The sequence below is a fragment of the Ambystoma mexicanum genome, chromosome 11 (assembly GCF_040938575.1).
Source record: "Ambystoma mexicanum isolate Mex_15411 chromosome 11, UKY_AmexF1_1, whole genome shotgun sequence".
In the NCBI taxonomy this organism is placed as follows: domain Eukaryota; kingdom Metazoa; phylum Chordata; class Amphibia; order Caudata; family Ambystomatidae; genus Ambystoma; species Ambystoma mexicanum.
In genome coordinates, this window is record NC_090934.1 from 262,808,014 (window position 1) to 262,824,254 (window position 16,241).

At 47.9% G+C, this 16,241-nt stretch overlaps 1 protein-coding gene across 11 annotated transcripts in view; it reads left to right on the forward strand.

The window, feature by feature from the left end:
- EPB41 (erythrocyte membrane protein band 4.1) overlaps window positions 1-16,241 on the forward strand; it is a 2,030,480-nt gene that overhangs the window by 1,592,586 nt on the left and 421,653 nt on the right. The gene's annotated exons all lie outside the window — the stretch shown is intronic.

Below are 16,241 nucleotides of genomic sequence, written 5' to 3' on the forward strand. Positions count from 1 at the left end.
CTAGTGCCGTGTTGAGGTCCGCAATCGTGCGGCTCGGCGCGTCGGCGCACCTCCACAACGCGTGACAGCGGGGAGCCGCCAGCGTCCGACTGCGGCGTCGGACCACGCCGTGACCCCGCACTGAGGATCTGCGCACCACACGGGCAGGCACAGCCCCACAGCCACAGCAGGGGAGCTGGAACAACCCCACCAGCAGAGGCACGGAAAGCGGATCAAGATGTCGGACACCGCAAGCACGCCTGCCTCATCCACAGGAGGGGCAAGCACCGCAGCAGCCTCGCCAGGAGGTGGCGACGGTACCCAAGGCAACAATCTGCCCCCTCACACGGAAGGAGGAGCAGCGCAGGTGATGCACATGCCAAACCCCTTCGAAATTAGAGACACATCAAATCTGGGGCCCCGTTGGACGATATGGCACAGGGACTTCAAATTTTACACGGGAGCGATAGGGCTAACCGATGATGCAAGATTGAAGAACACGCTGTTCATGGCGGTTGGGCCAGCAGTGAGGGACATAGCCGGAGAGCTACTCGACGTCGACACAGTAACATACAGTGAACTCCACGCCAAACTATCTGAATACTTCGCTCCACACACAAACGTCGACTATGAACGTCACGTATTCCACACGACCAGGCAAGAAAAGGGCAAATCCATTGACAACTTCGTGATGCGCCTGCGCATAAAACTAAAACATAGCGAATTCCACAGATATTCAAACAAAGAAGCTCTCAGATCGCAGGTGATCGCTGGCTGCCTCTCGCAACCTTTTCGTAAACAACTCCTGCAAAAACAAAGGTCACTCGAAGAGATCCTAGCACTGGCTCGCATGGAGGCCGCTGTTGATTCACAACTGGACAACCTGGGGAAAGTCTCCATACAACAGCCAGGAGAACCCGCAGAATCTGTCAACAAGCTATACACAAGCCCCAGCCAGGGAGGGAGGCGCACAGAGGCCACCTGCTACAAGTGCGGTTACGAATATCCGCACGCCGGGGACTGCCCGGCCCTGGGACAACAATGCGCCGCATGCGGAGGCATGGACCACTTCAGGGCCACGTGCAAGAACGACCCAGTGACGGCACAGGGTAGACCCCGAACACAAGACAGACGCCGATATAGCCGGCAGAGCCCGCCCAAACCCAGAGGAGAGAGCGACAGGAAGCCGACAAAAAGAGAGGACAGCAGCAGATCCAGCCACTACTCCCAGGACGACAGGCGCTCGTCAGAGGACACACGACGCTCCCACAGAAGACGCTATGTCCGCTACATAGAAACGCGATCCCCCACCAGCAGCGACACCCCATCCTCAGGGGATGACCAGAGGAAAAAGGGCTATGTGTGGGCCGTCAAGACTAACACGACAGCCACACAGCACAGTCCCATACTCACATTGAATGTAAACAACACGCCGGTGAAGTTTCTCATAGACACCGGGGCCACGGTGAATATCATAAATGAACAAACCTATGAAGCACTGACCCCACCTCCCAAAATCAAGAAGGCCGAAATAGACATTTACCCGTATGGATCCACGACGCCTCTACCGTGCAAAGGCACCATAACAGCGTGGTGCTCTCACAAAGACCACTCCGCGAGAATCCCACTACACATCCTCAAAACGGAAGCCGACAGTGGCTGCATCCTAAGCTTCAGGACAGCCGTGGAGATGGGCCTGGTACACATTCTCTATCAGCTGATGGCCCACAAGTACTTTGCCAAACCGGAGATAATTGAACAGACTTTCCCTAAATTATTCCACGGCCTAGGAAAACTAAAACACCGGAAAGTACACCTGCACATAGGCCCACTCATTAAACCAGTAGCCCAACACTACCGCGGTATTCCATTTAACATTCAAAGACAAGTGGAAGAAGAACTTGATAAACTGATCAAGATGGAAGTTATTGAACCAGTTTCGGGGCCCACCCCCTGGGTTTCACCCATCGTCCCAGTCCCCAAAAAGTCACCGGACGGGTCCATCCGCCTGTGCGTCGACATGCGCAGAGCAAACACCGCCATCGAGAGAGAGAGAGACACCAGGCGCCCAGGATCACAGATATGATCCACCTCCTACACGGATCAAGGGTTTTCTCAAAATTGGACCTGACGAAAGGATATCACCAGATCGAAATCGCAGCTGAATCTAGATAAATCACCACGTTTGTCACCCACCTTGGGTTATTTCAGTACAAAAGACTCAGTTTCGGCATCTCTTCGGCGGCTGAAATCTTCCAAGAAGAGATTCACAAAGTAATTCGACACATACCAAACTGTCTGATGTCCTGGTGTACGGCAAAACGCAGGAAGAACACGACAGGGCGCTCCACAAAGTATGTCAGGCGATGGAAGAGGCCGGCCTCACACTAAACAAGGCGAAGTGTGAATTCTCCAAGGGATCGCCGAGATTCTTTGGTCACATCTTCTCAGGGAAAGTCATGAGGCCGGACCCGGAAAAGGTAGAAGCGCTGAACTCTGACACCCCCCCTCCCCCCTGTTAACACAACGGATCTGCGCTCGTTCCTGGGCCTTGCCAGCTATTGCTCTAGATACCTAAAGGACTATGCCACGGTCAGCAACTCCCTTCGACTGCTCACGCGAAAGGACACACCGTTCATATGGTCAAAGGAGTGTCAAGAGGCGTTCAAAGCCATAAGAAGCGCCATTTCACAGGCAGAGGACATGGCGTACTACGATGCCCGACGAGACACCGAGGTGATTGTAGACGCCAGCCCGGTAAGCCTTGGTGCCATCCTGACACAAAAAGATCCGGAAGAACCGCGAAATGTCCACATAGTCGCATACGCCAGCAGGAGTCTGACAACCACAGAACAGGCATACTCCCAGGCGGAAAAGGAGAGCTTGGCGGTAGTATGGGCCTGCAAATACTTTCACCTGTTCCTCTTCGGCAAGAGATTCACAATAGTCACGGATCACCAGGCCCTCCTGACCATCTACGGAAACCCCAAAGCCGTTATGCCACCAAGGATAGCCAGATGGGGCCTGAGGCTACAAGACTACCAGTTCACGGTAAAACATCAGCCCGGAAAGGAGAACAATCCAGCCGACTATCTCTCCCGTCACCCCACGGCATCCACGGTGTCTCAACCCTCCATCGCGGATGCGAACATTAACTATGTCATTCACCACCTACAGCCGCTGCCCATAGGATGGGCAGAGATAGCAGCTCAGTCGGAATCAGATCCCGCACTACGCATCGTCAGACATTGCCTTCTAACAGACAAAAGGGCCCTCATGAGGCAGCAGGCGAAGGCGGAAGCGGACGAAGTCAAGGAAGAAGTTAAGGGACTACATCTAGTCCGTGACGAATTGACAGTGGTGGAGGGCATGGTACTGCTAAAAGGGTGCAAGGTCGTCATTCCGAGGACACTCCGGGAGAGGACGATACACTTGGCCCATGAAGGACATCGCGGGATAGTGGCCACGAAACGGCTTCTCCGGCAGAAGGTGTGGTTCCCACAGCTTGACAGCCTAGTAAAAACCATCATAGGAGGATGCCACATCTGCGCACAGGTAGCCCCGCCGCCACACCCGAATCCGCTACAAATGTCACCGCTTCCCACTAAATTGTGGGAGGAGCTAGCAGTGGACCTGTTCGGACCATGGAATGACGGCACGCATGTCGTGGTACTCATGCACGAACATTCGAGATACCCCGACGCCCAGATCGTGGAAAGCAGTGCAACATCGAGCATTATCCCCGCCCTCGACCGGATGCTGTCAGCGTACAGGATCCCCAAAGTCATAAAGTCAGACAACGGCCCCACCTTCATAAGTCACGAGTTTCAAAAGTTCGCACGATACATGGGATTCCAACATCAAAGGATAACACCCCGATGGCCTCAGGCAAATGGCATGGTCGAAAGATTCATGACCAACATCAAGAGAACACTACAGATTGCCCACATCCAAAACAAACCCTTCGAGCAGGCTCTCAATCAACTGCTCAGGGAGTACCGTCACACGCCACACAGCACCACAGGCATATGCCCGGCAGACCTGCTATTCCGGAGGCCGATCACCACAAGGCTACCAGAGGACCCAAGACCCAAGGGCGCGACAAGCCTTGAACGAGAAGCAAGAGTCAATGACGAGAGGAACAAAGCGCAATTGAAGGAAGCAACGGACAGAAAGAGAAGGGAGAGAGAAAACCTCATGCAGCCAGGCGATGAGGTATGGGTCAGACAACCCAAGCACAGAAAGGAAGAAGCGACATTCGCACCCGACCCCCTCATCATCACTCATAAGAAAGGAACGATGGTCACAGCACAAAGAAGTAGCTGTACGTCCATAACCCGAAATAGTTCACAGTTCAAGCGGGTAAGGCCCCATCATGGAGAGCGGTGGGAATGGGACAGAGACAGTGACGAGAATGGCCCATCAGAGGAACCATACCAAGGAGACGCCGAGGAGTCGGAGACGGAAAAGGACGGTGCAACCCCTGCCAGAGACTGTTCGACACCGTGCGGGGCGAGACGCCCTCAGAGGAGTCGCATCAAGCCGCTCCGCCTGATAGAAGAAATGGGGTAAGGAGACAGGAGCACCCCTCATGTTAAAAAGGGGGGAGATGTCAGCCCACCCACATCGTTGTGTGGGGGCCGGCCGCCGTTGCGGCCGTAACATAATGACGTCCCGGATGTGACGTCAGGGGAAGGGGAGGGGCGGGGGGGGCCTTCTCATCTATATCAAAAGTGCAAGTACAATAAGCAGCACATGGTACCAAAACAATGCATGTATGTTTGTGTAAATTAACAAAAAGCAACAATATATGATACTATATGTTAAGATATTAAAGTGACTGTGCATGAATAACATTTAAGATGTTAAAATTATGAAACCGTATCTAAATTCATAATAAGAACTAGATAAATCACATGCCTCCAAAATAGAAGCATATCTTCCATCTGTTTCCAATGGAATCTATAAATATAAAGTGTTGTACGTGCGCTGTGTTAAACAGGCTTAGAGGTCACATGCTATACACTGTATTTATCTATGATTTTCCAAAATAACTATCACAGCATATTAAAGCCCTTTACATCTAATGCACTCTTCTTTCTAAAAACTACAAAAGCATGTCCATATAAATCTAGTCATGATACCTTGTATGGTCATTGGCGGAACACAAGCATTTCAGAGTCAATATTGAGACCTTGGAGTCTCAGTGTGTCAAATTTACAAATTAGCAAAGCCTCTAATTGCCACAATTTAAATTCTCTATTCCCCAATCTTTTGTGCTGGGGTACATGGGCTAGGCCTAAAAATTACATTTCCTTTATATTGCCATCATGTTTTCGAAGAGGACATCCTCGGGGATCACATTTCATCCCACTGTTCCAATCCGTCCAAAGGCACATCCAGCCTTCTCTACTTACCCCCAATATGACAAGGACAGTCAACCCATGCATTGAGAAAATGTTTAGACCAACCCCATCAGACCCATTGTACATTAGGGGGCAGCTAAAGCCTGACTCTATAGTAGTGGCCACCGCAAGGAAGAGAGCGGGCACACCTTTAGCCTCTGCCAAAGCCCCTCCTGACAAGGAGAGCAAAAAGATGAACACCCTGAGGATAGCCAACAACACTACGCTACTGTCCAGTTATAACTGCCACATATGGGACCAGATCTCACAGCAAATAGACTCGGCACCAGAATCCCTAAAGACACAGCTCTTACAGACTGTGGCTGAAGGGAGACAAGTAGTAAGCTGCATCCTTAAAAATAACTTGGACTCAGCAGACAATGCAGGGCGTATTGTTGGTGAATGTAACTGTCATGATCTCTGCTTCCAAAAGGTCAGGACTTACCCAACTCCCTTGGAAGCAGACCCATAACCCAGGTTCTGAGTGCCAACCAGTCCCAATTGGGACCTTTTGGACCCTGTCCTGGCGCCAGTGGCACCAGGCTCATAAATATGCCCAGTCCCAGCGCTGGAAGCGCCGGGCTCATAATGCTTGGGTGGACTTACCTGCAGCAGACCATGCTACTTACTTACCTGCCAGTTGAGCCTCTAATCCTCTTCTGTTTGGGACTACTTTTCCTGTTGGGTGGGGCAGGAGCCACTCCCTAGGTTCAGAACACTGGAACTCTTCTGGAAAGCAGGAACTCTTTTACCTAGGCGAGGCTGTGGAAGGAGACACGTAAGCACTACAGGAGGCTATTTAAACCACACCCGATGGATGAATCTTGCTTTGCGTTATTCTGCATCCTCTGCAGCAGAACGCTCATCGTGTCTTCTGCATCTGATCCTGGGCCTAAGGGAAAAAGGCTTACCATCCTGAATCCAGTCTTCAGCAACACCTATAAAGACAAGAAAGAACAGGTTAGCATTACGGTCTTCAGTGACAGCGCTTCTCACCTGGTCCATCGGCTGTCACCAACGCCTCGCGCTGCATTCCGGCATCTGAAAGACAAAGGCTTACCTACTTTTGCGTGCTCCGGAGGTCTTCGCACTGCATTCCGGCATCTGAAAGACAAAAGCTTACCAACGCTTCGCACGCTCCGGAGGCCTTCGGCGCTGCATCCCGCATCTGAAAGACAAAAGAAGGTGCGTTTAAAGACATTGGGTAACTTTATTACTCACGTGCCATTACTCCTTCCCACGCCGAACCCAGTGGGTATTCCGGCACCCTTCAGCAGCTCCGAAGTTGTACCTGCAAGATAAAAGGACAGTTAGTGCGCATCGTGAAGCAGGCAACAAGCGCTTACTTACGTGCTTCCAGGCGCTTCTATTTCTCACACGGGTTCCATCCTCAACTCACTTCAGCCCTTCATCCGCCATCGCCGGAACCCTGCAAAACAAGAGACATCATTACAAAAGACTTTTAAAGACATTTGAAATACTCGGAACTTACCGTTCGTGCAGTAAACGACAGACAGCAGTCCTCTGAGGTCAAGAGGCCTGCACCCTTATCCAGTGAAGAAACTGGTTACGGCACCCTGCCCCGAGGCAGATGGAGAGCTCGGCGTTCACTTACCTAAGGTGAGAGCATTAACCTTTGGGGTTCTACAGGAGAAGAGAAGGGGAAGAAGAGAGAGACACCCAATAACCCCAGTTCATTAATCCCATATTTTCTATCTGCAGACATCTTACTCTTCGAGTCAGACATACAGTGCACAGAGGTCCAGCCCAAAGAGTCAACCGTGTGTTACACATCACCTTTGAAGATACGGTATTCGCCCAGTCAAGACCGGCGCCTCTGCGGGAATCAGGTGAGCGTTACCTCATCAAATGCCATGCATGCCTACGTCAATCGGGTTTCAAGCTGGAGACAGAGGCCACTCTTTTGAATATGCCTATTAAGCCCAACACATTATTTGGTAAAGAGGACACACTGAAAAGTGCTAGGGAGGAAAATGGCACCCCTAAATCCCTGGGACAACTCACAAACAAACCCTTTGTGCAGAGAGGAGGTTCTAATACATGTCGGTTTAGAGGACAGAACTCCTCCAACTACAACCAGGGTGGGCAGGGTTCATCCTGGGGTTCCTCACAGGGGCAGTCCTCCCAAAAGAAATTTGAAGGGGCCACAGAAGGTCCCAGAGTTAGAGGCAGATCCTCCTCCTCAAGAGCAGGCCCGGCTCTAGCAGGGAGGGCAGGGAGGGAAAGCCCACCCAAAGCCACCACCTGGTCCCCCCTAGAAAGGGGGCAATGCCAGTGGTGGTAAACAGCACTGGAATCCGAGGGAGTATGGGCCTGTGGGGTGGATTTCACTCTACACATGCAGCAGCAACCAGGGTCGAACTGGGGCATAACATTGTCTCGGGCACCAATGAAAAAGTGGCCCACAGTGGAAAATGGGAATTCATTCCTTTTATGACACGGTTTTCAGTAGTACCCAAGTGGGAGTTTTTTGATAAAATGTGATGCAAATTGTGCATTTAAAAGAATATTTATTCAGCATCACTGGTCAAAACTACTACCTGCATTTTGAAGTAACTCATCAAACTGAAAAATCGGGCCCACTTTGACCCAAAAAACTGGCCCACACAAGCCTTTTTGCGTTTTTGCTTCGGCCATGGGCCTATTGCCCTATAGGCCAGTCCGAGCCTGACGGCAACCTCAGAGACATCATTCTGAGAGGCTGAACTGCAGGAGGCCCAGCCAGGATTTTGCTTGCCCTAAACAATGATTTATGCCCCACAACATGAAAGCACAAATGACCAGGGCGATGGAGGGCCATTCACATCTTTAAGTGGGGTAGCACACTTATTCAAGCATGCAGCCTACTACTATTTTCTCAAAACTAAAATCACAATTTCAGTTTCTGTAATTTAAAGTAAGTTTCTTTTTTGTGAGTATATAGCATCTTTTCACATCATGCTTAATAAAATGGTTAACCATATCAAACAATTAATGACGGGTGATGTTGCCTGAGCACAGATTTCTGCAGAAGGTGCATCATCTAACTGGGGGCCCTTACAAATTACATTCAAAGTATATATTTTGCTGCATTAACTACTTGAGTAGAAGTGAAAAAATAAAGTGGTAGTAACATAAATGTAATTTAGGAGGGGAGAGTGTGCTAAAATCAAATAGTGATAGATACAAGGCTTTGAATTCAAAATTACCACTACAGTTGCTCTGCGCAACATTCCATGCCATTATTCTGTAGTATGTCTGTGCCATTACAGAACGGGACAAGCCATTACCAAATGACTCTTGGTGCTGCCACCAAAAGGTGCAGTTCAAGCTCAATTGCTAGGCCATGTCCCCTCTGCACTGGAACACAAGCCACATGCATGTTTAGGCCTTGTGGTCTAGCAGTTTGGGATTAGTGACATGGCCAAGGCTGATTTGAAAACAATGCCAGAGCAATGCCAGTGGTTCAAATTGATTCAGAGATATTTGCCTATTAGGTACAAGCCAGAACTGCAGTGGAACACATATAGGATGGAGATAAAATGTGTGGAGAAACACACATCCTATGAGTAAGGTTGGTCACTTCCCCACCCAATGACTAGCCAGGTCTATGTTAATGCCTATGGCATTATCACCAACTGCCTGCCCCTCGCCACCAAAACGTACCCTTTCTGGAACTCATTGAGCAAGCTCCATCACAAAGTAGCACAAAACGTGTTGCTGTATAGTGCCGTCCACTGTTGAAGCAAAGCATTCTTTTCAGTGTTTCTAATTACTTAATTGCCTCTGTAAATGAGCTCCTGGTGTAATAAAAATAGATTAATGTGTGTTTTCAGCCAGTTGATTTTATAAGCAATATCTTTGTCAATGCCTCTGTTCCTTGCACTACAGTCCTGTCTAAAGCAAGCAATCACAAGGCCAACAGTTTTGGCTTGCATATAGGTATTAGACCAAAATTTGCCAAGCAATGCCATTATATGCCCTGGTACTCGCCGTTTTCCAGCTTTTCCCATCCTATGGCCAGGCGGTACTTGTGGTGATTGACAGGTTCTCATCACATCTCCCCACAGGGTAGCCCTCCCCTATGAGGGTAGGGAGGTGAAGCCCCTACCCACTGGTCCCCCTAGGGGTGGTAAAACGTGGGAGGACCTCATATGGAGAGACACATGATTCAAACTGACTTGATAACCTCATACTGTTTTAGTAACTTAAGAGTTTGCATTCAAACAGAATACATTTATGGATTTAACATTTGGACAAGGAACAAATGCCCATGCCCCCCTGCTTTGCCTTTCTCCCCTCAAATACAAACAGCCAAGGGTGCACAGGCCCTCCCAGTGAGGTGTTCTCTTATTAACGTGTCTCAGAGGCAGATTATTTACAACAGGAAGTGATTAGAGATGACATAAGGTAAAAGGCAGTGGCCATTGCTGTGGCAGTTTTTTCTTTAAATTATATAGGGTTTTAACAAGCTATTGTGTCTGTATGAGATGTTTTGTATGTTCTCATTAATTTCTATGCTGCAGCTTGTAGGCTTCCATTCAGGATAGGGAAAATAAAGCTACAACCATAGGGGGTCATTTTCCAGGTCAAGCGGAGTGGAAGACATGGTGCTCAATGCATTTATCGCCACTTTTTTATTAACCACTTTTTTATGAGCTGCAGGATTTTGTATGATTTGGCAGGCAAAGTTGGATAGCAGGTGGGAGTTAACAAGGTCCCCCTACCAAATCCGATTGCCTTTCCACCAGCATGTATTTTTAAGTTGGCGGGAAACCAATGGATTCCTATGGGATCTGCCTGTCTTTTACAACTGGTAAGAGCAAGCAGATTCCAAAGGAATTCATTGTGAATGACTCCCACAATCGTTAATTGTGGAAGTGATTTACACTTTTCCAGACACATGGTGGAAAGGGAAGAGCAAAGTTGATTTTCACCACTGTTTTTTACTCTTTACTTTTCTAGTACTTGGTGGAAACATTAACATTAATGAATGGTCCCTTTTGAAAAAAAAGTGGAAACAGGAGTGGGTACCTTCCTGTACAATTTAAGATTCAAAATAAAATGCCCCCGCACTCTTCATCAACACGTTTCTACAATGATGAATATTGTCAGGTTGATTTATCAAGTGACTTGTGCATGTTTAAAGTAATCTGTATCAAATGGAGTATTATTTTAGGCATTCAAAACCAAACTTGAACACATATTTGTACTTGAGCTTGCGAGAATTGTGGTTAAGAATGTAGATTTCAGGCTAAGCTCAAATTCTGGCTTTACCATTTAACCAAAGTGTGTGATCCTGGACGAATTATTTAATTTTACTATGCCTTGCCTACTAAAAATAGGTGGCCCTAGAAGTGATTCAGTTCGCATTATAAGCTATTGCAAAATGTCTTGCTCAAGGTTTAATAGATGGGCAGCACAGGCATTAGGACCCACCAAGAACACACATCCACATCTTTCTTTGAAAATATCAGGCCACATGTATTGAACAAAATGGTGTAATTCAATAACAAATCAAAGTAAACACATCAAACAAAAAGTAATCACGGAAAATTGCGTATTATAAACAGTATTTATATAGTATGTACCCAACAATGATGTGAAGGGGCATGTCCGTTGAGCAAGGCAGTCTCCTCCCTGCCACACCACACCAGGAGCAATACCAATAGGCTGGAAACACCTCAACCTGCACCGTCTGCCGCCTGATGCAGCTCTCCCAGCCCTAGCATTGTATCCTACATGCTATCACTCTCTCGCACCCTCAACTTAATTAAAATGTGCTGCAAAAATGCAACAACATATAAAATGTTATGTTTAAAATGTAATTTTGTAAGAAACAAAATCTTCTATTCCTTGCTCCAGTATTCTGGAGGGGGGAGGGTCAATCTTTCACAACAAGATGGAGGTAGCACAATCACCTCCTCCTGGGCCTGCTGGGAGTAGCCACAGTGTTCAGAAAGGCATTGTTGGGGAACACCATCTGAGATGATACAAAGACTGGGGGCCTCACTGCTCAGCCCTCTCAAGGGGGAGGAGGCATCACCCTCGATTTTCCCCATGCAGGCCAAGAAAGACATGCCGAAGGAGCTGAAGGAAGGTGACTTGGGGTGAAGGTGAAGGAGGATTGGAAATAATAGAAAGGCAAGAGCAGATGTGGAGGGACGATGAGTAGCTTGATGTTACAACACTATTTTCCTTGCTGCTCTTTTTGCTCTGTACTGTTTTTTATAGAGGGGTGCAAATGTATTTTTCCAGACTTGGGAAGACAATTTCTGCTGGATCACGGATGTGGGAAATCTGGTTCAACACCAGCACTTTATTTAGGGTACTCCTAGACCCACACCCAATGGAATTTGTGCCCCCTGGTCACAAACCTAGCCCACCCAGTTGAAAATTTCTGGAGCCGGGCCTGCTCAAGAGGAGGCTCTACACCACCACCTAAGCAATGACCGCCCGCTACAAGTCCCCTCCCATGCATCTCTAGTAGGAGGTTGAATTTCTAATTTTACCCACGCATGGGAGGGGATGACATCGGACAAGTGGGTACTTTCCACAGTGGCGGGAGGCTTTTGCATAGAACTTATACAATCACCAGCCAATCACCTGCCAAGGCAGAGACAAACTACTCAGGAAGAACAGCGCATCCTGCTAGAAGAGGTAAAGGCACTGCTGCTAATGGATGCCATAGAAATCGCCCCGGCAAACCAGGTAAACAAGGGTATCTATTCAATGTACTTCCGTGTGCCAGAGAAAGACCTAACTCTGCGCCCTGTCCTAGACCTGAGCCCTGCAAACACCTATGTCAAGCCACAAAAATTCTGTATGACAACGCTACAAAAAGTAATCCCACTGCTGAAACAGGGGGACTACATGGCAACCTTGGACATGAAAGATGCATACTTTCATATTTCAATGTTTCCAGCATACAGAAGATTCCTGCGCTTCAAAATAGCCAATCAAAACTACCAATTGATGATGCTACCCTTTGGCATAGCCTCTGATTCAAGGGTATTCACCAAGGTACTAGCGGTAGTGGTGGCACACCTGCACAGAGCATCAATCCCAGTGTACCCTTATCTGGACAACTGGCTGGTAACAGGGCAATCCCCTTAAATTTGCAAGCAAAATACCCAAAAACAATCAATCTTCTGTTCCAATTGGGATTCTCAATCAACTAGAAAAAATCAAGTCTCGGTCTGAGCAAAACAAAACATTTCTTAGGAGCTATCATAATTACGGGAGAGGGGTTCATGCATTTGTGCTTGCTCGGGATGATGGCTTCATGCATTTACCTGGGTCCGCACACACAGTTTCGCATGCCCCCAATGCAAGAGTGGTTAGCAAAACAGTGGTCTCAGGCAAGTGCTCAGTGGGGAGATCTAGGGCCTGTTTCGCTAACCCTAGTTCAACCACTACACTAATGGAAAAGCTGTTAAGGGGAAAACCATTTCACAACCCTACAGTGCAAGCGATTGTTATAACAGACGCATCACTCACCAGGTGGGGATCCCATTACCTCCACCACATAGCGCATGGCTTGTGGGCACAGATCACAGCACAGAATCCCATAAACCTTTTGGAGCTTCTAGAAGTATTCAAGGCTCTATAAGCCGTTCAGGAGCATCTAACAGGTCAAACAATACAAGTCCTCACAGACCGCACCAGTGCCATGTTTTACATAAACATGCCGGGAGGCACACACTCGCACAGTCTGTCCAGGCTAGCCCAAAAAAAATTGGAAGTGGGCACTCAAGCAGAACATGTTCCAGGGGAGCGGAGATCCCCTACTCGAAGAGCACGAGTGGCAGCTCAGCAGAAACATTTTAAACGATATATTTTCCCTCTGGGGCTACCCTCCTTTGGACTTATTTGCCACAAGCCTAAACACACAATGGCCAGACTTTGCATCCAGGTTTCCCCAACCCAAATCCAAAGGAAACGCCCTGTGGATGAGCTGGTCAGGGAAATGTGCTTACGCTTTTCCCCCAACACCGCTCCTGAGCAGGATAGTGAACAAGATGCACCAGGAACAAGTAATTCTAATCCTGGTTGCTCCTATGTGGACGAGACAACATTGGTTCCCACATCTGCTCAAACTGGCGATACCCCTTCAACATGCTCACCCCAAATAGGGGGACAACGCTACACCCACATCCTCAGTCTATGAACTTGGCAGTTTTGCTCCTGAAGTCAGAGTTTAGTAATTTAAAACTACCTCAAATGTGTATGGAAATCGTCACAGAGGCACGTAAACCAATCACCAGACACTATTACTTTAACAAATGGAAAAGATTTTTAATATGATGCCAGTCAAAAAATATAAACCCTATTGAATGTACTCCATCACACAATCTTCACTACATGCTCCACTTACTAGACTCTTGCCTAGTTTTCAACTCCTTCAAAATACACCTAGCCGCTCTATCCGTGTACACCACTTCTCAAAGCAAGGTGTCTTGGTGGAAAGTCCTTGTCATTAAGACATTCATGGAAGGATTAAAAAGGCTTTATCATCCCCACGCCCCCCATTTCAAACCCGCCTCCAGGGTGGGATCTAAATGTGGTACTTGCAAAGCTCAAAGGTCCTCCCTTTGAGCCTGTGCACAGATCCAGCCTTAAACACTTATCATACTAAACAGATTTTCTGTTGGCTATCACCTCCATAAGAAGAGTCAGTGAACTACAAGCTTTTTCAGTGCAAGACCCTTTCTTTGTTATTCACAAAGACAAGTTGCTACTAAGAACACACGCTAGGTTTTCACCTAAGTTCATAGCAAAGTTCCATGTTAATCAGTCCATTGAAATACAAGCTTTCTGTTACGCTCACCTGGTATCCACGGGGACGCCACCTAGCCCTGGTTGGATGATTTGCACTCTCGAACCCTCTCCCAGTCCTTTGGTAAAGCCTCTGGTTAAAGATGGGTCTGCAACATAGAGCTGGATTCAATACCAGATTGTCTTTGTTTTCGCCACCTCCTTTGGCCTCAATTACTTCCTCCCGCTTGGTCCCTCTCCTCACCTTAATATTGTTGAAGGTGGATTCTCTGTCCTGCTCCTCGTGGCAGGGGCGCGTAGATGTGGGGGAGAGCAGCAACCAAGTTACTTCACTGGTGCAAGCCCCTCCTGTATGAATCCAGGCCTGCTGCGACTCCGTAGGTTTGCTGCTTTACAGTCTTTATATGCAGTTCTTATGTTCCTCTTAGTTCGAATAATAATGTCTTACCTTTTCCTTTTAGGTATGGAAAGGTATTTTGGAGTTGTCATGCAGTTTAAAGATGAGCATGGGCGGTAGGCGAAAGCGCGGTGTACGCGATGCTGTCCGGTGAGTTATGCGCGATGCGCAGCGCTGTTTAGCCTTTTATATTGCTAACCTGTGTCTTTTCTCTCCTTGCAGGTTGCGATGTTCCTCGCCGAGCGCCGTAATGTTCCAGCAATGATACTGACTAGGAGATAACAACCCAGGTAAGAATTGTGTGGCTTTCTTCATTCGGTAGGAAACATGAGTAAACACTTACTAATGCTGTCTTTCTTTCTCCTCTTTCCAGGTTATGGTATTCCAGGATGCATGCGGTGCCAGATGAGGGAGTTCGTACTTTCAGGTGAGTGGAACTGAAGTCGGCAATGGATTGAAGACAGAATACTGTTCCAGGTAAGTTTCGTAGTGTTTCTCTCTCTCTCTGCAGGTCCTTGGTTTCTGGTAAGCTGGCATCAAAGAACTGGACACGTTGAGCGTTACGCTGCCCACAGCAGAATAACGCAAAGCATGTTCTGCTATTTGGGTGTGGTTTAAATAGTCTCATGTAAAGTAGTCCAGGTAAAATAGTCCCAGGCCTGCCACACCCAAAGTAGTCCAGGTAAAAAAATCCCGGGCCTGCCACACCCAAAAGACTAGACTGCATAGCTCAGTTCCTTGTAACTGAGCTATGTGTGTGCCTCCATATTGGCTGAACCCCCCCCCCCCCCCAAGTTAAATAGCCCCAAGTAAATAGTCCCATTGTAATGTTGGTCTTCATGATGGTTATGAGCCTGGCGCCCAAGGCGCCAGGACTGACTCCTCGGCTGAGAAATACCTCCATACATTAGATGTAAGAAGAGCGGTTCTTTACTTTGTAAACAAGACAGATGCGCTAAGAAAAACAGACCAACTATTTGTCTCCATAGCACCTGGCAGGGAAGGCGATCACATTTCAAAAAACGCTGTCTAAAGATGGATAGTGAAATGCATACAGCCCTGCTACTCCCTATCAAACAGGACTCTGCCTTTCACACCAAGAGCTCACTCTACCCGGGGTACAGGAGCTACTTTGTCCTTTATTGCAAACGTCCAGCTGGACGCCATTTGCAAACCAGCAACATGGAATTCTATACATACTTTTACTCAGCATTACTGCATTGACACACATTCTAGAGCAGATGTACAGGTGGGACAAGCGGTGCTAAAACATCTATTTGCCGCTGTACCTTCTCACAACCAACCACCTTCTCCATACACTGCTCGCTAATGTATGCATAGCATGTGATCTAACCAGATCCACAAGCCTCAGAAGGGATACATTACTCACTGTAATCGTATTTCTGATGCTTGTATTTGGTTAGATTCACATGCGCCCACCCTTCCTCCCTTCTGGCTATGTACTCTTATCTGCTTTATTACATCTGTACTCACACTATACTTCATGCTACCTCATGTCAGAAACAAAACAATCTGAGGGACCTCCATGCGTGAAGGACCATGGGTACAGTGGACATCACACTAGGGCTAGTATTACTGGCATGCCCTATCGAAGTCCCATTTCGAGTTTCATAAACACAAAATGTAATACTCTGCGGCTACCACTAGATGTCAGCGTAAGC